The sequence below is a fragment of the Pleurodeles waltl genome, chromosome 7 (assembly GCF_031143425.1).
Source record: "Pleurodeles waltl isolate 20211129_DDA chromosome 7, aPleWal1.hap1.20221129, whole genome shotgun sequence".
Classification (NCBI taxonomy): Eukaryota; Metazoa; Chordata; class Amphibia; order Caudata; family Salamandridae; genus Pleurodeles; species Pleurodeles waltl.
Genome location: NC_090446.1, coordinates 784,853,912 through 784,876,264, shown reverse-complemented (window position 1 = coordinate 784,876,264; position 22,353 = coordinate 784,853,912).

Genomic DNA, 22,353 nt, shown 5'->3' with positions numbered 1-22,353 from the left:
ATGGTAGTGAAAATATTTTTTGGGAGCAGGCAGAGGTCCCAGTGGTCCCTCTGGTAGCTTGGCACAGAGCAGCCAGGCTTACCTTAGAGGCAATGCGTGAAGTATTTGTGCAACTCTTGAAACACTAATAAAGTGAAAAAAACACACAAAAAGGATGCAACACCAAGATATGGAAAATAGAGTGGTTTTTAATATACAAAACAAGACTAAAATGACAGACCTAGAGATATGCAATTTTACAAACCTTTAATCCTGGTTTGCAGAGCATTCAGAGGGTCCGCATTGAAGACGTGTCATGCAGCTGAACTGATGTGTCAGTTCTGAGGTAGGGCAAAACTGTAATGCGAGGACCTGCATCGTCATCGAGGATCCTGTTGACGGGACTTGCGATGCAAAGTCTGGTGTTGAGGATGTGTTGTGCAGCCAGGCCCATGTGTTGGTTCCGAGGAGCTGCGAGGCTGCGATGCAGAGTCTGGGGTCATCACTGAGGCTGCCTTCCATGAGGGATGCGAGCGTCTGCACCAAGGATGCGTTGCGTGGTGGTGGTTCCAAAGAGGCTGCAATGGTGAAGCAGGTATTTGTGATGGTGAAGGTCCACGCAGCAAGGGCAATCCATCAGTTCTGCTCAGGATTTGTGCCATGTAGCAGAGGAGATGCATCTGTTCTGCTGGATCCACAGAGGTTGGTTGAGCACCTTAGGTCCACTTCTAAGGATCTAGGACTGGGGTGGCATCACTTGGCACAGTGGACTCCAAGATGGCCGAGTCCAGGTGCTGGGGTCAAGGCTGATGGAGACTTCTGTACCTGAGGTGCAAGGCAGGAGGCCAGCACACTAGCCTTTTGGTGTCATTCAGGGGTCCTGGGTTGAACAGATGCAGGTCCAGTCCTTCTCACCCAGGCAAGAGTACAGCAGGCAGCAGATCAGCATGACAGGGCAGTAGTCCTTCAGAGCAACAGTCCAACTGGCAGTCCAGTGGCAGTCCTTTCAGCAACAAAGAAGTTATTCTTCCTGACAGAATATCCACATGTCTCAAAGAGTACTGAAGAGTTGGTGTCTGAGGTCCAATATTTATACCCAGTTGTGCCTTTGTGTGGGAGAACCCGCTAGAGCATGGGTACTTGCAAACATTTCCCCTGGGGCCACAAAGTTTGGTCTCTGATGTCACCGAGGGACGTATTGATGCTAGCAGGGTAGCAGTAAGGGCGGGGGGAGTTCCAGGTGAGTGACAGGGATTGGGGGATCAGTGGGTAGTGGAGATAAGATGGGTGTAGGTGAAGTGAAGCATATACACCTATCCATAAATTTAACTATGTGAAACAAAAAAAAACGGGGTTAATTACGGCTTTCCCAGTGTACCAAACTGTGTGATCCAAGGGAATTGTTTTGTTTAACTTTTCCTCCTTTTTCTTAATTATCGCACATAAGAAGACTTCATAATGCGTGATTTCAGGATGACCACAGAACAGAACCTTCTCCTGTGTTTGATTTAATAAACTATATTGTTGCTCATATATAATAGGAAAGCAGGCCACACAACAACTGACTTGTCTCTTATTTCACTACTGCCATTTTTTCAGGGTGGGGGGAAGAATTGCCATTTCTGGATTCTTGGTTGAAAACTGTCACTTAAGAAAAATTCTCAATGCACTGATATAATTTGATGTACTAAGGCGAAACGTTGTTGCATGTTAATGAAATGCACTTTTTGAATTTTGAAGAGACCTTATAATATTTTTACACTTTTTCTGCAAAATGTCCTTAAAAACGAAGGTGCTCCTTAAGTAAAGCAGTGCAGGACAACCTAGTTACTTTGTGTTTTTAAATTCAGGCTTGCCTGATTATTTACCATCTTTTTAGTGTTAGAGCTGAGTCGTGTAAACAGCACCCCACTTCTGCTGTTGATCAGGGGGCTGCAAGTAAAGGTAATGAGGGCTGCATGCGGTCCCTGGGCTGTACCTTGAGTATCACTGTTCTAGAGGTTTTCCTTTGAGGTCCCCAGGCATCCCTCTCTCCCTGTCCTGGCTCTAGACTAACAACAGGGACATGCAGTCCTTTGTGTGGAGGTAGGAAACAGACATTGTATATAGGCCTGGCCCCTCTCCACCCTCGTATCCTTCCAGTGATGGCCCTTCCAGGCACACCTAATCTCTCTATTGTATGCATCTGTCTAGAGGAATAAACAAAGCCCATTTGTGAAATAGACCCTGTTGTGACCCAGAGGCAGGCTGCAGGCACCAAACGGCTTAGGCAGGAAAACGCCAACTTTCAAAAAGTAATAACGCAAAACAGAGTCAAATTAATAACCCCACAAACCAGGGTAATATAAATATATCAAACAAATGTTTCGCTCTGGGAAACTCAGAGAAAAGTAGAACAAGATAGGTAAGCCAAAATGTAACGAATACAACAGTGTAAGTAATTACACACAGCAGTTGGTGAACCAAAGATATTTAAATCCAATTCATAACCAAATACATAATCAAATACAGTGATAAAGTCATATCCCAGTAAAAAATTAGTAAAGTTCTGGTGCAATGAAGAATCACCAAAAATTGGATACTATGCTGCACATAAACAACAATGAATGTAAAGATCAATCAGTAAACTGAAGAAATTCAATTATAGAAGACACATTTCCATCTGTTGGTACAGACCATATTATAATAAATGGGTTGACCTTAAGTTTAAATTAGCCAGGGCCATCATCAGGACAGAGTGTCAAGAGACATTTTGAAAAAAACAACCTACGAAAACAAAAAAGAGAACACAAGTCATCACAAGTGTGCAAAAAAGGAAAGAAAAGAGTTTGAAGAAAATTGTCACTTTCACAATAAGGCTTACCTAAAACGTTCCGCTAAATAGTACAAGGATATTGGAGAAAGAGTACATCAAGGCCGGAATCGACCTAAAAAAATTCAGAAGCATTAAAAAGGCATTAAGGCCTAACCAAGCAATCAAGCAGGGAGACAAAATATGGGAAAAAACTATGGAAAAAAAAGTCCTAAAGGCGAAAGGATTTGCACTAAAGGAGACCATTTGAGGCAGAGGTAGCACATCTAAATAAATACTACAGTGAATAATAAATTAGAACACCGTAGTGAAATTGCCAACCCAAACTACTAACCCAAAATAACACTACCGTTATGAAAATGTATTAGGTACAGCCCGGTCTTCCAATTACGAAAAAAGAGGACAGCTCTTGCCAATTTAGAAAATACAACTTCTAATTTGAAATCATCAGCCTTAACAGGGAAACTGCGAATCTTCAGTAGGATATTTCTAACTATGATAAGAATCAGACTTATCTGTATCTTCCTCACATTTATTATCAGATGAGGTAAATCTAACATCCCGCAGAGGGGGCACAATATACAGGAGAAAAAAGTAACATTCTGATTTATCTGTGACTAATGAATCTGAGGCTGAAGCTGATCTACAGCCTGGAACAAGTTTCGTCCAAACCCAGTTGGAACCCCTGATACAAACGGCCCCCATTTTTTTAGGCCATGTATAAATCGTGAGAAAGGACAGGGACAATTTTACCAACAGAAACTTTTTCAATCAGGAGGAAGACAGACCAGGAGCAGATGTTACCAATGGCAACATTGCCTTCATCAAACACTGCCCCTATTTTAAACCTATCAACACAGAAGTTTTGTGCCTTGAAATTATCCATTCTTAGTCAGGGACTTGGCTTTATACCTACTAATTGTCCAGATTATTTTCAAATCAAAGTGGAACTTTACACATTTTTTTCGGAAGGTTAGACTATAATTTTTCTTCAAGGATAAACATTCCTCTGGTCTATACCAATTTACTCATTTTAGAACAGCATCCACCTTTTGCCCTCCTCTGCACTCATACTGCCAGAATATATATTTTTGAGCATAAGATCCTTAGGGAGTTTGACACACTGAGAAAGCACAATCGTTACATTAGATATATTTTAAGTAAAGAGGAATACAGTGCCATTAAATCTTTAAAAAATCCCAGACTTACCCATCTTGTATTCCCTTACTCTAGGTTTACCCGAGCAGACCATTTGTTTGATATATTAACTTTCTAAAAGTGCCATTTTTAATATTGCAATTTAAAATCCAACTTTACCATAAGTAAGGATTTTTTATTACAGTTCCAAAGACACTAATCAAGAACTGGTTGCCTGTTCCTATTTGGAAATTACAGATGACTAAGGGCCAGATGTAGGAAAGGATTTGCAACTCGCAAACGGCAAAAACTGCCGTTTGCGAGTTGCAAATCGCATTTTCCTATGCAGAAATGCATTCTGCGAGTCGGACCGACTCGCAAAATGCATTTCAGAATCGCAAATAGGAAGGGGTGTTCCCTTCCTATTTGCGATTCCTAGTGGTATGCAATACCATTTGCGACCGCATATGCGGTCGCAAATGGTGTTGCAGTTACCATCCACTTCAAGTGGATGGTAACCCACTCGCAAATTGGAAGGGGTCCCCATGGGACCCCTTCCAGTTTGTGACTGGTCCCAAAAACATTTTTTCAGGGCAGGGAGTGGTCCAAGGGACCACTCCCTGCCCTGAAAAAATACCGAAACTAAAGGTTTCGGTTTTTTTTTTTAAGTGCAGCTCGTTTTCCTTTAAGGAAAACGGGCTACACTTAAAAAAAAAAAACTGCTTTATTTAAAGCAGTCACGAACACGGAGGTCTGCTGACTACAGCAGGCCTCCATGTTTGCGAGTGCCCATAGTCGGTATGGGGCCGCAATTTGCGACCCACCTCATGAATATTCATGAGGTGGGTCATTGCGACCCCATACCGACTCGCAGACGGTGTCTGAGACACCGTTCTGCATAACATTTTGCGAGTTGCAAATAGCGAGTCGCTATGACTCGCTATTTACAACTCGCAAAATGTTTCTTTGCTACATCTGGCCCTAAATGTAGTAAGGTAACTCCAATGTTATCTTATAGGAGAGGTAGGCCTTGCAGTAGTTTCACTACCATGACATGAAAAGCTAAACAGTATATGTCCCACCTTTTAAGTATATTACACCACGCTCTCTAATCTGTCCTAGGCCTATCCAAGGGGTGACATACATGTATTAAAAAGAAAGATTTGGGCCTGGTAAAAGATTTATTTTGCTAGGTCGAAATGGCAGTTTAAAAACTGCACACACAGGCTGCAATGGTAGACCTGAGACATGTTTGAAGTGCTACTTAAGTAGGTGGCACAGTCAGTGCTGCAGGCCCACTAGTTGCATTTCATTTTCAGGCCGTGGGCACAGGTAGTGCCACTTTACAAGGTACTTAGAAGTAAATTAAATATGCCAGTTGGGTATAAGCCAATTCTATCATGTTTCAAGGAGGGCACACATGCACTTTAGCACATGTAGCAGTGGTAAAGTGTGCAGAATCCTAAAGCCAGCTAAAACGAGGTCAGCAAAATTAGAAGGGTTGAAGGCAAACTGTTAGGAGGAAAACCATGTCAAGGATGACAGGTCTTACACAGTTTATTTGGTTTTAAACCTAAGATGTATGTAGCATCCACCTACATAACAGGAAGCTTACTGACTGGCGAGTACATATTGATATTGAATTTTCTAGACGCTTGGTTCTTAGTATTGTCCAATAAAAATGAGCTTGGAGACAATGGCATAATTTCCACAATCAGTGCTTTAACACAACATTTGGTAGAGGCGTGTAGGGTAAGGGCAAGAAATGTGGCTTTAAGATTTCTTCTCCTTGCACCAATAGAGGTGATCAAAAGATTGCTTTGAAAAAAAGGCACACAGTGAGGCCTGTCTGTTCTCACTAAGGTGTATTTTTTGTCCTCTTTCACTCACTTCTTTCTGACGATTATAATTTCAAAATGCTTGTTACATTGAGCGGTTGGAAGGAAATGAGGCAGGTTGTGGCGATAACAAACCTCATGGTGGCCCAGTCGTGATGCTGGAAGTATGGGCCAGACCCAACTCTGCAGTGTGGCGTTTGGTTCCAGAGATGTCTGAGGTAGGCGTTGTTTGCTATGGAGTCAGGCAGTCAATGTGTCCCCTTTACTCTAGTTTTCTTTAGTTTTGAAGATATCTGTGCATGAGTTTGGCTCCACCATGATGCCTTTAATAATCTGTGCTTGGCAGTTGGATGCAGACAGACCTAGTGTTGACAGTTGGTCAGCAGGTGTAGGCCTTCTGCTGGCTAGATGTATAAGGAGGCTTCCCACTTTGTGACACTGAGTACTGGCTCCTCGCATATAAGGCGGTGTCTTTCATCTTAGAAAGCCCTAGACAACATGGGGAGTCTTCTGTTATGCGACAGGGGCCTCTGCAAGCAGGTCCTAATCTTTTCCTAGGTACACAGCAGGGTGTGACTCATGACAGTCCCTGTCAGTTGGTAGACTTGCATTCTGTCCTTGCAAGTAAAGTCACAGTTGGCTCTGTGCTCTTCTGTGCCACCACAGAGGTTGGCCGAGTTGCCAAAGCTTGCTCTGACAGTAGAGAACAATGATGCTGACTGGGTAAGAGCTTGTTGGCACGGTTTTCAGTCCTGAAGCACAATAAAATTTTTGCTTTAGATTTCCAAACAAATAGAGCATCGTTGACTTTGTGCTTGCCTGGATTTGTGGGCTGTTGTGCTCTTCAGGAACAGCAGGCAGACTTACCCTGGAATCGTCATTTGTGGTTGGAGAACGTTCGTCCGCGAGGCATATTTACAACGTAAGGCAATGCATTGTCATTTCACCCACACAGGCAGCCTGTAGAGAGCCCTATGGGACTTTACTGGAACTCCTATAAATAGTAAGTCTTGGCAGACCTCAGACAGGAGCTTGTGGCCTTTACTATGTTACATCTGAAAAGCAAAACCAGTGACTCAAAACAGGACAACTCCACACAGCACCGTCTTCCTTCATGGCCCCAAAGTCCACTCACCACAAACTACGAAAGAGTAGATATCCAGCAGGGATGGTAGCATCAGTGCATGTTCTGCACTTATTTAAGCAAATCAGCTTGAAAAGTAACACTTCTTGTCAAGCTAATGACATAAAAGCTTTTTACAACATTCTCATACTTACCCATATTTCAAATAAAATAGTATTACTCAAATATGTAAATAACAGCCAATGTATATGTTACTACACTTTAAATTTGTCATGTAAAATACACAACAAATCAAAACAAAAAAACAACATGCCTCGACAAAGTCCTGTCACGCACACACGTAATACATGCAATAAATAGACTTACAACTTGGAAAGCATTTTCTCAAGTTGAATTCTACCATCCAAAATCATCAATCGAGATTGCCAAGTGACTGACTTACTCGCTATACCTCAGTTTCAACAAGAATCCGAAGAGAAATTACCTATCTTGGTCACATTTGAGTAAAATCTCCTACTTTAAGTGCAGTCCTTTCCGCCGTTTCTTCCTTCATGTCTTCTTTCCATATGTTGATATTCAGATTGATTGTGGCCTTCCAATTCCTGAATATTCAGCTTTAGTGAAATAAGAACATTTTTATGTACAAATATTTTTTTATTACTGGAGGATGGAGTCTATCTTTCAGTGTCTCCTGCAATGTCCAGATAATTAGAGTATCTGTAAAACCATACATGTTGTCAGACTTTTTATCTAAAAAATGAAGTGATAATTCATGTTTTGATCTGTTGTGTGTCTTGTTTATTTTTACTTGACAAAATGAAAGTGACCACAGGATGACTTGACCGTCTTTCTTAAGTTAGGTATCTTTCTTCAGGTTCAGTTAACACTTTCTTATCCACTGTATGCTCCAACCCTCTTTACAACGTCCGCTAGATGGACAGGTGTGTGTAAAATTATTACTTCACTGGTTACATTTTAAAAAGTACACGGCATTTGCTCTTTATAACATTGTGAAGTTTGTATGCAATCAACATTTTTGTTGGAGAATTTTCCTACAAAATCTATTAAGCAGGAAAATTCTCTAGCTAACAATAGGGTCCTCAGGGTTGTTCTCCAAAAAAACCCTATACTTAGCAGACTTTTCTCCCGCTTATTTCAAAACGCGAACAATGAGGTCAATTTTTTCAACAAAAACTTTGCAAAGTTAGAGTAGGCGATGTTTTTCTAATACCTACTCTTATGGGATACCTGTCAACAACAGTTAAGACATTGTTTAGTGTGTTGCACAGGGGCTAATTCATAACAAATGCAGCAAGTGCCCTGTCCACCATGATTCAAGTGCATCACAGCCTATAGCGCTTGTAATACAGCATACAGTATACCCACCACATTTTGATGGTGTATCCCTTCCACCAAACTCTAAATAAGGCTCTTAGGCCCAGAATTACAAAAAAGTGGAGCAGCGCTGCACCACAATTTGCAGCACCGCGCCACAATTTGCCGCGCCGCGCTACACCACTTTTGAAATGCTGGGATGCGCAGTATTTTCAAAAATACGGTGCACCCCTGTGTTTCCCCCTGCGCTGCATTAAATTTAGTTGCCAGCGCCAATGCAGGCCCCCTTGCACCATAGTGCTAGGGTGTCTGAGTTGAGGGGTGTGATTGTTTATGTGCAGAAACGTGTTCCTTCCTGCACATAAACAATCATTCATGGCCTTAACGAGGAGGAATAATCATTCATGGCCTTAACGAGGATGAATAAAAGTATTCCTCCTCGTTGCCCCATGCTAAAGCCACCCTTGGGTGGCGTTCATTTTTGGGCTGCCAAGGATTTATGATTTATCGTAAATCTGGGGCAGCATCAAAATCGATGGGTGTTGCTGTAGAACACCCACTGCAACACCCATTGCACGCCCCTCTGCTGCAGAAAAGTGCATCTAAGGGGCCTATCTTTACAAGGAGGCGTTAAGCCACAAAAAGTGGCTTAACGCCCCATTATAAATATGGTGCAGTGAATAGCGCCACCAGAGCGTCACTAAAAGTGATACTCTTGTGGTGCTAGGACCTTGTAAATCAGGCCCTTACTGTCTACATAACAAGTGTGTTGGTGCAAAATTCTAGATTGATATCCAGTTAAAGATACCCAAATACATATGTCAGAATCTATTAACGAATCAACTCTTGCAGGTAGTGGGAGCTGAAGAATTACCATCTCCCGCTATCAAGGCTTTGCCCCCTCCTAACTTTGTATGCTGCTGGTAGTTATAATTCTCTCCTTGAACTATATTGTCCATTGCAACTGTACATCCTAGTGTACACAGCACATAAATCATCTACCTGGGGGAATGTGATGTAGCTGCACATGTGTTTGAAGATGTAGCTGCACATGTGTTTGAACAAGGCTGCCAAAATTCTTGCAAGCACAATAGAGAACATTGGCTGTGACATTCCTGCAGCCAAGCCCACTGACACCTGGAAAGAGCCAGTTGCCAGGAAATGGAGCACTGAGAGTACCTGCACAAGAGTGGCTATTACTATGGTTCAATGGATAGCAGGTAGCAGACCAGGCTCCAAATGTGCGCACAGCTCTGTGATTGTGGCCCTGTCCAGATGATAGGTGAGTATGATGTACCTGTCCTCCAGTGTAGCCAAGTCCACAAGGGGTCTGTACATGGGTGCTTGCATCCTCCTAATCCTCCTCAGTGGTTGGTACCCAAAAGTAAGAAGGGAGTGACAACAGGAACCATGAACACACTACAGCAGTGTACACAGAGCATGCTTGTATGTTGGACACTGGAATTGTATAGGTGAGAACGTTTGACAACAATGAGACACTTATCAATCTGTACATGTGTACCAGCATTAGAAAATGGCACCCACCTGTCCTGTATGCAGGGACAGGTGGAAGTGACCTAACTCTGCTGGCGTTCGCGTCATGGCGGAGGGGATCTGCACCGCTGTGCAATTCCTCATTGTCTAACATAGCCTTCTATGGAGTATGGGAACCAATGATAATTAACGCCGGCGGTGATGGTGTTCACCGCCACGGAGGAGACTGCCATTATATTTCTACTACTTCACTTGATTCCTTACTCTCCTCCGGACAACATCTCAAGTGCGTGTGCTGCGTCTAGAACCTGCCATCGCTCGTGCAACAGGGGAAAGGGCCCCAGCCTTCACGTTGGAGGAGTTGGAGAGGCTTGTGGATGGTGTTCTACCCCTGTATGGGCAGTTGTATGCATCTCCAGACCAACAGGTAAGTACACCATGGGTACTTTGCATGCAACAATGCTTCATGCAGATGTGTGTGTGTACTGGCAGTGTGTCATATGGGGGGGTATGGCTGGTGGCAGCGCTAATGCAGGTATGTGGGTCATGTGTGTGCCTGATGAGGGAATAGTGTATTTTTTAGGCCATATGTGTGACAGGCTGCATTGTCTGGTTAATGTTGTCCCACTATTTGTGTTTCCTCTGCAGGTCAGCACCCATCAGTAGAAGGGCTTGTGGCGTGCCATCGCCAAGGACGTGCGGACCTTGGGGGTCTATAGCAGGCGGAGACAGTGTGAGGACCTGAGACAATGTGCATGGAAGACTGCGGAGGCACAGCTGGGGATGGCCTCCCAACGAGGGAGGGGTGCTCGTTGGAACCAGACCCCTCTGATTGCCCGCATACTTGTGGTGGCCTACCCAGAGCTGGATGGGCACTTGAGGGCATCACAGCAGCCACAAGGGGGTAAATACAGTGTGTTTGACAATTGTCTCTGTTGCCTGGCATGGTATTTGGGTGCAGGGTACTAGTCAGTGGATGCCCCAATATTCCAGCCTAGACATTGCTGCGTGGTCTACCTTAGGTTAAAAGGGTAAAATGCATGTTTTTGATAGCTAGGTAGCTGGCTTCCCATGTCAGACAGGGCTTAGCTGGTCCCAGTTGGTGTGAAGCTAGCAGTGTTTGGCTCCTACCTGCTGTGGTACTTAGCCAATGGTATTGAAGTGTGGTCCATACTGTCTATTCTCAGTGTCAGTGTGTGACACTGATGTGTATGCCATTTGTGCTGTTGGTGTTGTGATTGACCCTGTGCTCTCTTTCTTTCTCCCCACCCCCTTGTCATCCTGTGCATGTGTGCATTAGCATCATCTGGCGAAGGAGCAAGGGTACCGGCGAGTGAGGGAGCTGCAGCCCACGGGACCCAGGAGGCAGAGTCCACTGACGCCGAGGGGACCAGTGGGATGGAGGGGGAGGGGAGCACGACGGCGGGGACAGGAGGTGATACCACTGACTCTGATTCCTCCTCCGATGGGACCTCCCTGGTGGTGGCAGACCCCTCTGGTGCCACCCGAGATACAGGTTCTACCACCACCCCCGTATCAGCGCCTCCCTCCCAGTAGCCCCCCACCAAGTTGCTTGTGCCCACGCTTCCATGAGGGTGGGCATCTCCTTTGTACCAGGCACCTCAGGCCCTGCCCCAGTCAGCCTTGATGCCCTCAGTGAGGAGGCTATTGACCTCCTGAGATCCTTCTCTGTAGGGCAGTCAACCACAGTAAATGCCATCCAAGGGCTGGCATCCCAGATGCAGCAATGCAATGCCTACCTGGAGGGCATTCTCTGTGGATAGGCGGCCCTACAGAGATCGTTTCAGGCTCTGGCCTCTTCACTGACGGCAGCCAGTGTCCCTGTTTCATCCGTCCCCCCTCCAACTACCACTTCCCAGTCCCAGTCTCCTCACCCCCAACCCATCTCACGCACACATTCTGAAACCCAAAACAACACACAACACTCGCACAGACAAATACAGGCAGCACATTTCAGTCCACAAGCACTCACACAGCTAACACCCAGATGCACACACAACATCATCCACAGACTCCACTGTCTCCCCCTCCTCCTCCTCCCTCACTGTCACATCCTCTCCCACACCTGCATGCACTGCATCAACAGTCCCTGAACCTGCTACCTGCACAGTCTTGCCCACAGTCACCACAACAGCAGATCTGCAGACATGCTCCCCACACACCACATGCGCAGTCACAACCGCCACCATCACCACCTCGTGCAGCACACCCACCTCACTTTCAGACACCACCACAACATCCATCCATGCGTCATGTTTGTCCATCCCCACCCTATTTGACCCCCCTCCACAGACACACAAACACTCGGACCCCCAACAGCCCTCCACCTCACACATGCACACTGTCCATTCACCTGCACCCACGTCCAGCACACCTCCTCCTTCTACAACCACTCCCTCTACCTCCACTCCCATCCCTCCTCCCACATTCCACCCCATTGGCACTAAGAAGCTTTTTCTTGCCCGCATTGACCTCTTCCCTCCCCCACCACCTGTAAGAGGAAGGTCCCACCCTCCAGCCCAGTACCTCAAGAACACAGTCTGACACTGCTCCGCCCCCAAAGTCTCCCGCTGCCACTAAGCGCAGATGAATGCGATACTGGCCCTCCGCACCAAGGACACTCCTCCCCCCCAAAAACGGAGGGCTAAATTGCCAGCCCCTCCCAAACAGACTACCAAGACCTTAGAGCCACCTCAAAAACCTAGGGCCAAGGAGGCCCCACCTAGATCCAAAGCCAAGGAGGCCCTACCCAACTCCAAGGCCAAGGAGGCCCCACCCAAATCCAAGGCCAAGGAGGCCTGTAATATTCTCTGTGTTCCAAACGCAGAGAATGAGAATGTCGAGCGAAGTTCCGACCGAGTCAGTTGGTGTTGGCTGGCTCAGGAGGAAGTTACGTTGTTCGTTCACTCAATAAATCTTGTTACCTCGCTACCCAGACTCCGTTTATGTGGCTTCGTTACCACATTTTGGCGACAGAGGTGAGCGAGGACGCGATCAGAAGCAGACGCGTGCTGCGTGTTACTCACTGCGCGCATTTGTTCACGGTGCACTACAGCTTGGCACAGGAGCTCGACGGTTGGGTCTCCTTCTCCCACAATGGGGAGCTGGCACTCTATTAAGGAAGCAGGAAGCAGGATCAAAAAATATATATATAACCCCTCGGTGATTGGAGAATCGGTTTGGTGGTAGAGGAAAAGCCCTTAGCAACCACCCTGGAAGCACATTTCTTTGTTTTTTTTCCTCGATGTGGCAGAAGTGGAGGAAAGAACCTTAGCAACCTCCTGGAGACAATATCACAAAAGCTTTTGGAGTGTTATCTTTTAGTATTTGGAGATGTCTTCTGCTATTAACATTCCAGCTCCATTTTTGGACCAAAAAAGTCTGTCCAATGGGAAGAATGGATAGATATTTTTGAGATCTATGTTGTGGCTTTAGATAGACAAAACTTCTCTGCGCACAGGAAAAAGGCATTATTGTTAAGTACTATTGGCAAGGAAGCTCATCATATATTTAAATATTTGCTGGGGATCTGCAATGATTATGGTCAACCGATAGGAGATGTTTATGAGGAAGCAAAGCTACGGTTGGAGAAGAGGTTTGCTAAAGAGGAAAACATCGTAATGTCGTGGTATAAATTTTACACCAGACCACAAAAAGAAGGAGAGTCATTGGAAGACTTTATTTCGAGTCTACGTGAACTATCTGTAAAGTGCAAATTCGGGCAAATGACTGATGAGTTGATTCGTGATCAACTCATTGTGCAGTGCAGTAGCAAGAAAACCCAGGAACGCTTGTGGGCAGCTAAGAATCCCTCTCTCAAGGACGCCATTACTATTGCAAAAATAGTTGAAGAATCAGAAATTTGTATGCGAGAGATTAACAAGAAAGGGAGTAGTAGCCCAGGAAGTGAAGAAGAAGTTGCAGTAGTCATGAAGAAATCTAATTCTTCTAAACAGGGTCGTGCTACATCAAGTAAACAGGGGATCAAGAGCCCTGCTTTGTCTCAGTTGAAATTGTGTGCAAGATGTGGGAGTTCAGCTCATATTAGTGATGCTAAATGGTGCTTCGCAGTGAATAAAGAGTGCAGGAAATGTGGTTGCAAGGGTCACTTTGCTCGGATGTGCAAGGATGTATTCAATACAAGAGTTGCGGTGGTGGATTTGGCAGAAGAAAACGGTGGTAGTGACCGCATCTTAGTTATCCAGGCTCCTGTTTCAGGAAGAGGAAGGGAGAACAGGCCTAAAGGATTGTTTACTATTGCTGATAAGGAAGTGGAACTGATGGTGGATTCGGGATCACTGTTTACTATCGTACCTAAGTCACTGTGGATCGAGTTATGGCATAAAGTTCCCTTGCTACCTAAAGATATAAATCCCACTGGATATCAAGGGGTAGAGATTGATGTGCTAGAGTATTTTATTTCTCAGATAGAGTTTCGCAATCGTTGCGTTGAAAGGAAAATCTACGTGGCAGAGTCTGGACCACCTATTTTAGGGTGGGCCGTCAATTTGACTTGCATATTATCATTGATCCTCATTCTGACAGCAAGATTCTAATGGTTGGAGACGAGAGTCTGGCGAAAATTCTGGATGACGCTAAAGTTGTCTTTATTGAGAAACTGGGAGAACCAAAAAACTATGTTCATAAAATTGTACTTAAAAAAAATGCAGTCCCCATGAAACACAAAGTGAGGAGGGTGCCTCTGGTGGTTAGGGATGAAGTAAAAAAAAATTTGCAGGATATGATGAACCAAGGTATTATTGAACCGGTTGAGGCCTCTCCATGGGTGTCACCAGTCATCATCACAAAAAAAAAGGATGGCAAGCTCTGTTTTCGTGTGGATTTGCGTAGCCTAAACCAATTTGTCGTCACAGACTAATGTCCTCTTCCTAACATTAATTAACTCTTGTCTCTACTCAAGGGTGGGAAGTACTTTTCAAAGCTGGATATGAGGAGTGCATATCACCAGATCAAATTACACGACGAGTCTAGAGAACTCACTGTCTTTATTACAATGGAGGGTACATTCCAATTCACTCGGATGCCCTTTGGGTTGTCCTCAGCAGCGAGTGTGTTTCAAAGAATCATGTCAAATTTGTTTTCTGGATTGCAGAATGTAACCTACTTTCAGGATGACATATTGATTTTTGGTCAGACAGTTAGAGAACATAACTCTGTTCTTAAGTCAGTTTTGAACAAGTTGGGAGAGGCTGGTCTGACCTTGAGGAGAGACAAGTGTAAATTTTTGTTGGAAAAAATAGATTACTTAGGTCATACTGTTTCTGGAATTGGCTTCAGACCAAAAGAAGATTTGCTGAATGCCATTCGTTCCTCACCCATTCCTTTCAACAAAGACCAATTACGTTCTTTTATGGGGTTGGTAGAGTATTATAACAAGTTTGTCGAAAATTTTGCACAAAAAACTGAAAGTTTAAAGTTATTACTGAGGAAAGGGTCAAATTTCAGGTGGGGAAGAGAACAACAACTTGCCTTCGAAGCAGTCAAGAGAGACATTTGTGAGGCAGGTATTTTGTCTCTTTTTGATATTCTCCTGAAGACTGTGTTGACTGTGGATGCCAGTGCCTGTGGTCTAGGAGCGGTGCTTGCTCAAGTATGTAGAGGAAAAGAGATCACAGTAGCGTTTGCCTCCCGCTCTCTGACAGTGTGTGAACGGAACTATTCAGTGATAAAACGTGAGGCACTGGCCGCTGTATGGGCTGTGGAGCATTTCAGAACGTTTCTGAGTGTGAAAGTAAGTCCGAAGATCCTCTCAAAGAACAGGACAGTGCCGTAGCATGGTTGGATGACATTGAGGACTGGGGCGAAGGTACATTTTCGGCTGATGAATGGACTACGTATATGGAAAAGGATTTGGTTCTCAAAGGGGTTGTGCGAATGATTGTAGAGGGGAAAAGGAGAGACAGTACCGTTGGCCTGTCGTTGAGACCTTATCTAAAAGTGTTGGATGAGTTGTCCATGGTGGACCTGACAAATGTATTCCTCCAGAGGGCTTACGGATTTTTTTTTTGTTTTGGCACATGAAGGCCATCTTGGCCAAACCTTGACCAAGAAGAGAGTTAGAGAGTACTTTTGGTGGCCAGGTATGGACGACATGATTGCTAAATGGGTCATAGATTGTACAACCTGTAAAGAGAGTGAAAAAAGGTTGAAGGTTGGTGTACAAGGAGTTCAGGGACATATTGAAGATCCTGGTCCACCCTGGAGTACAGTGTGTTTTGTAGGTCCTATACAAGGCGTGGAGGATTTGTACAGGAATGCTGTTGTCATGGTGGATGTAAACTTGAGATGGGTAGTGGTAAAGTGTATGCAGGAAATTAGTACTAAGAGTACCATAGGAGTGTTGAAGGAAGTATTCATGCAAGAAGGGCTTCCTAGGATCTTATAACTGATAATGGTACCCAGCTAACCTCACGTGAGATGAGGAAATTCTTGGAGAGCTGTGGGATTATTCACAGGCGCACAGCCCTTTACAATCCACAAGCCAATGGAATGGTCGAGAGAATGAATCGATTAGTGAAGGGTACCATGTTAATGGGTATTCAGAGTGGGAAAGATGTCAAAAGATTGGTGGAAGAGATGGTTTGGGCTCATCGTACCACTGTGAATAGAGCTATGGGGTCTTCTCCGTTTGAGAGGATGAGAGGCAGGAAGCCAGGTTCTAAGCTTGTACCGGCATGATTGACGAGCGGTGCTGTGTGTGATTCGATTGGAGTGAGTAAACCTGGCAGGGAGAAAGACATAACGGAGGGTGATTGGGTTAAAATCAGGCATGGTAGAGTTGTCTGTGGGCTTTCAAAATATTGGGGTCCTTTTAGAGTTAAGAAGGTTGGTGTGAGTCATGTGGAGTTGGAGAATGGTGATAAGTGGAATAAAAGAAAAGTGGCACTCTACCGAAGGAAGGAGGGAGGGGGAGTGTCAGGGTTGACTCTAATTTAGAGAGGTGCAACAGCAACGGTTTTATGATGATGAGTGATGATGATTTAGTTTCTAAGTCTGATGGTAAGGGAAGGGCAGAGCATCAGTTGCTTGTTCCGGGAGTCAGATGTTCGGAATCGGAGAACGTGAGTTCTGAGTCTGTTTCTCATGAAGGCGTTTCCAATTGTGGTCGCAGTCAGAGGACACGTAGACCACCATGTTATCTGCAAGACTATGTACAATTTACATAATGAGTTTTAATTCTGTTGGGTTGCATTTCCCAGGAAGATTGGACCCTTTTTCTATTGGTTCATTTAGTTACATTTCTCCAGTTGTTACATTTAGTCATTTGTTGTTTAGTTCCCTGGGCTTAGCCTTTATTCATCTTTAAAAAAAAAAATTGCATCCCTTTCTGCGTTAGTACATTTCTGTTACATTGTATTTCTATCCATGTGTGTCATCGTCAGATGTAGCCATGTTTAATTTGTGAAATGTGAAAGGAGGAGGATGTGTAATATTCTCTGTGTTCCAAACGCAGAGAATGAGAATGTCGAGCGAAGTTCCGACCGAGTCAGTTGGTGTTGGCTGGCTCGGTAGGAAGTTGCGTTGTTAGTTCACTCAATAAATCTTGTTACCTCGCTACCCAGACTCCGTTTATGTGGCTTCTTTACCACAAGGCCCTACCCAAAACTGAGCCCAAGGAGGCCCCACCCAAATCCAAGGCCAAGGAGGCCCCACCCAAAACTGAGCCCAAGGAGGCCCCACCCAAAAACAAGGACAAGGAGGACCCACCCAAAGCTGACCCCAAGGAGGCCCCACCCAAATTCACGAACAAAGAGGGCCCACCCAAAACTGAGCCCAAGGAGCCCCCTCCAGAACCAGTGGGCAAGGATCCCCCTCAGTGAAAAGTGGGAAAGGAGCCCCCTCAGTGATCAGTGGGCAAGAAGCCCCCTCCAGAACCAGTGGGCAAGGAGCCCCCTCCCAATGATATGCTTCCCCCACCCTCCCCTGAGATGCCTGCCCATTTCCAACATGATGTCTCTGAACAGTGGAGTCCCGCTGTTGTCAGGAGTCAACTTGAGGCTTGGACTTTGCCCTGTGGGCATTTGTGACTTTGGACTGGCCTTTGGGCCCACATGTATGTATATATGCAGCTGTGTATGTTTTTGCATTTTTAATATTCATCCAACAGGAATACAGTGGTTGGAACAGTGTATGTGTCCTGGCTTTCTTTGCTACAGTGTTCTGTTACTGTTGTTTTGCTCTGCAGCTGGTTCTGGGTATGTGATGTGTATGTATGGTGTGTGTTGTGCGTGTGTGTGTCACTCTCCCCTCCCTCCCTTGTGTGCTAGACAGCTGCACTCACCGTCTTCGTCGGCGTTGGTGCTCGTGGACAGCCATGGCGTGGTACAGCATCTGGAAGACTTGAAGTTCGGGTTCCATGGCGGCTGCTGACTCCTCTGTGTCCCTGGAGGTGAGTGTCTCCTTTTATATGATGTGTTTCCGCCAGGCTTTTGGTGTCATTGCTAACGGCCCTGAAATCCTGGCGGTGTATTATGCCATACTATGTTGGGTGGATCCTTGTCTTCTGCCTGCCTGTACGTGGCTACCGCTGTGTTCAGTGTTCGTACCACGCTGGTGGTTGGTGTAGTACATTGGCTGTCTATGGGAGGGATCACCGCCATGGTCATAATTTGGCAGTCAGTACCGCCACTCTGTCGGCGGTGATGCCACCACGTTAACTCTGGCGGTCAGAAGACTGCCAGGGTCATAATAAAGACAATAATGTAAAAAAGTCAGAGACTCAGGCACAGCTCCTCCGCTATGGTGGAGGATTATCGCCCCCACCAGCAGGAGCAGCGGCAACATTTTTACAATAAAATGATAATAAACTACATTTATTATCATTTTCTTGTAAAAGGAGCGGGCCACTGGCTATGACAAGCAGGGAGGGGGAGAGCACAGCACTCCCCTCGGTGCTTATGTATGTTTTGCCAGCCATCTTGGGCAGGCCCAACACACATGCACACTGTGCTCTCTCCAACCGGGCACTGTGTTGCCGGGTCGGAGACAGCAGGCAGAGACTCCCACTCTACCTCAGAGTGCCCTAGCTTAGCACTCTGGCCAATCCAAAAGCTGCTGCCATGCTAACAGCAGTGTGCTAGCAGAGTGACAGCAGCGTTCAGATTGGCCTCAGGGCAGGCTGGGACCCGGTGCCTGCAGATGCAGTGGAGGCACAGGAGCTGTGTGGTGGTGGCAGAGGCAGCGGCGGGGAATCTGGTGGTTTTTTTTTAATGAATTTTTCTCCACTCCACCATGCGCCGCCCTGCCCCTTCAATGCACCGCGAGACTCTCCTACAGAGACTCCTTTTCTTCTCTGAGAATGACTTCTATCTAAATTACAATGAAGCTTCAGTGTTGCAAAAATGGTGTACTGTATGTTTGGGTCATGCTGAATATTGCTTTTCCTGCTTGTTCATTGTACACACTATTTGTAATGCTTTATATGCAGATGTGTTAGTAAGGACAGAAACAAAGTAAGGACTAGGTATGTCTCAACTTGTGGAACACAGCCCAGGCAAAATCCAATGCTGACAAAGGGCTTTACATAAGGATAGGTATGTAACCATAGTTTACAGGAGTTGCAACATTAGTTTTAATGTCAATGGAATCATTAAGCAAATTCGATTCTGTATAGGTTGAGCAATAGCGTAAGCAATAGGTACACTATATTTGCATATATAATACATTGCAATCAAGCTCAGACTATTCCAAAGCAGTGAATACCTACTCTGGATTACAAGTAGTAATCTTGTAAACTTGATGGCTCCATGATCAGATTTAAAAAATGTTTAACTAGTCACATCTATTTACAGGGCAATCAAATTGCCTGCTGGAATGGGAAAGATTCTAGAGATTTATCCCCGATTTAGGCACAAGTAACAACTTTTTAATGCTTTTTTGAACGTTTCATAAATTAAAAGTGTCCTGAAACAAGGAGTGATGGGAATGCACACTTGGGTAGTGCTTCGCCAAAAGTACTGATCCAGTGTTTTCTACTTCTTCAGGACTGGAATCTTGACAGGGAGGGTTTCCAAGTTCCTTGTTTGTCGCTGTCCTCCTGAGAGCTGTAGTTTCCTAGCAAGATAGTTCAGAGTTTCTGCAATGCCCTAGGAGTAATACACGCCAGTTTGAACGTATTCCTTGCTTCAATGGGAAGTCATTCCAAATGGATCCTAATGGGAGATATATGGTCATATTTCCTTGATCTCATGACTAGTCCAGAAGCCACTTGTAAAGCTGGTTTGAGTAGAGCCGGATGCAACTTTGGAATCCCTACTAGCGAAGAGTTACCATAATCCAGTCTTGATAGTACTAGGGCCTGAAAGCAATTTTAGAAGCCGGGCTCTGGGATGAATTGTTTGATCCCTTTGTTGCCAGATTATTAATGCACAACTATCTGTTCAAATGCTTGTCCAGAATGAAGCCCAACGATTTCACAGGCTCAATATTCTTTGGATCACAGCTAAAAACTGACTTTTCTCTCAGCCATTTTTGAATTGTTATCCTGTGAGATGAGAAGAAATTCCATTTTAATCAGGTTTAGTTTCAATCCAGGATTGAGTATCGAATTTCATTAATAACTTGAGACAAGCCATCCACTGGGCACAGTTACCTGAAAAAGAACTGTGGAGAAAGCATTTCCCTATGCAAGCATGCTAAAACACTCGATTAATACTGCAGACTCCAGATTTTCAAAGCCAAAAATTGCTTTATTTCAGTTTTCTACTGGATAAGGTTGCAATTTTTTTTCTCGAAATCTCACTCTTTCCAATTTCTGAAGATAGGCCGGCATGTATACGTTAGCTCTTCCTATAGCCTGAAACCTGTTTGTCTGGACAAAACCAAGTCCCTCTTTCGCTGTGTCCAGTATTTAATCTGTTAAATCGCGGGGAATCTAACACGAGTTGCTCCATTGTTCTCTGTGGGAAGTTAATTATCCCTGCTCTCTCAGGCCCAAAGGCTGCGGCACATGAGCGATTTCCAAGAGAAAGTAGACCACTGTCCCATAATTAGTTGCCATTCCCAGTGCACAAACCCTTACTGTTCAGCTGAAAAAGATAATGGGGGTCATTCTGACCCTAGCGGCCGGTGGCCGCCAGGGCCACCGACCACGGGAGCACCGCCAACAGGCTGGCGGTGCTCCCACGAGCATTCTTACCGCGGCGGTTCAGCCGCGGTCAGAAGCGGAAAGTCGGCGGTCTCCTGCCGACTTTCCGCTGCTCGGGGGAATCCTCCATGGCTGCGGAGCACGCACCGCAGCCATGAGGATTCTGACACCCCCTACCGCCATCCTGTTCCTGGCGGGTCTCCCGCCAGGAACAGGATGGCGGTAGGGGGTGACGCGGGGCCCCTGGGGGCCCCTGCAGTGCCCATGCCCATGGCATGGGCACTGCAGGGGCCCCCGTAAGAGGGCCCCGCAAAGTATTTCAGTGTCTGCCATGCAGACACTGAAATACGCGACGGGTGCAAACTGCACCCGCTGCACCCCTGCAACTACGCCGGCTCAATTCTGAGCCGGCGTCCTCGTTGCAGGGGCATTTCCTCTGGGCCGGCGGGCGCTCTTTTGGAGAGCGCCCGCCGGCCCAGAGGAAATGTTAGAATGGCCGCCGCGGTCTTGTGACCGTGGTGCGGTCATTTGGCGGCGGAACCTTGGCGGACGGCCTCCGCCGTCCGCCAAGGTTAAAATCAGGCCCAATATATCTTACATCTGGACGCTTGCTGTTAGGGTATGTTTGTGATGGATTCCAAATGTAATTAATACAAATTGTAATGTAATTCAAAAGCTGGTGTGTTGGCATTGCTAGATGCATAAATATGAGGTTTGAAAGGTTTGTGTTTTTTAATACGACGTATGTGCGAATGTTTACCTTTTTCTTTCATTAAGGCATCAAAATAATTTTTTGTACCATTTCTAAAATTCAGAATTGAATCGTAATGCAGACACAGCTTTACTTTCCAGAAAGAAAGGGAGATTACAATCGTTGCTATAGTCAGAAAAAATAACACTGGGGTTTATTTACTAATCTTTCACCCAGTGCATGGCAGCAAGCAAAGTTGCTGTGCTGCGCACAAGGGAGAGAGCAGAAATGTTTCATATTTACAAAGATATGGAGCATTTCTGCTCTCTCCTTGCTCTGGGGCAGTGTGTGCAGGCTAGCACCAGTGCAGGCACCGTTATACCATGGTGCAAGGGTGACTGTATTACAGGCAGGATTGTTTTTATGCTGGAAGGTACACCTTCTGGCACAAAAAAAAATCTTACAGGCATGTTCCTCTTTCTAAGATTCGTTCACAATCCAGCACACAAAGAAAGAGAAAATAATGAGGGGTGGGTGGAATGTTTCATTCCACCTGTGGAACTGACGGAATTTGGTGACTCTGAGTTACTCTTGTAACACAGAGCTCTGGCCAAATATGGCAATCCTCGTGTGGCAGACTTTTTCTCATGCAGCTCCAGAAATCCTTGTGTAGGCGAGATTCTGCGTCTCCGAGTGCCACTTTGTAACACAGGCGGTTGCTAGTGGTTGCAGTGAGAGGTCTGCTTCTCGAGTAGATTAGCTACTGTTTGAGTAGATTTTCTACTCGAGGTGCAGCAAAATCAACTCAAATCGCTACACGCTCTTGCGCACCGCATGGTGTAGTTTGTGCTGATT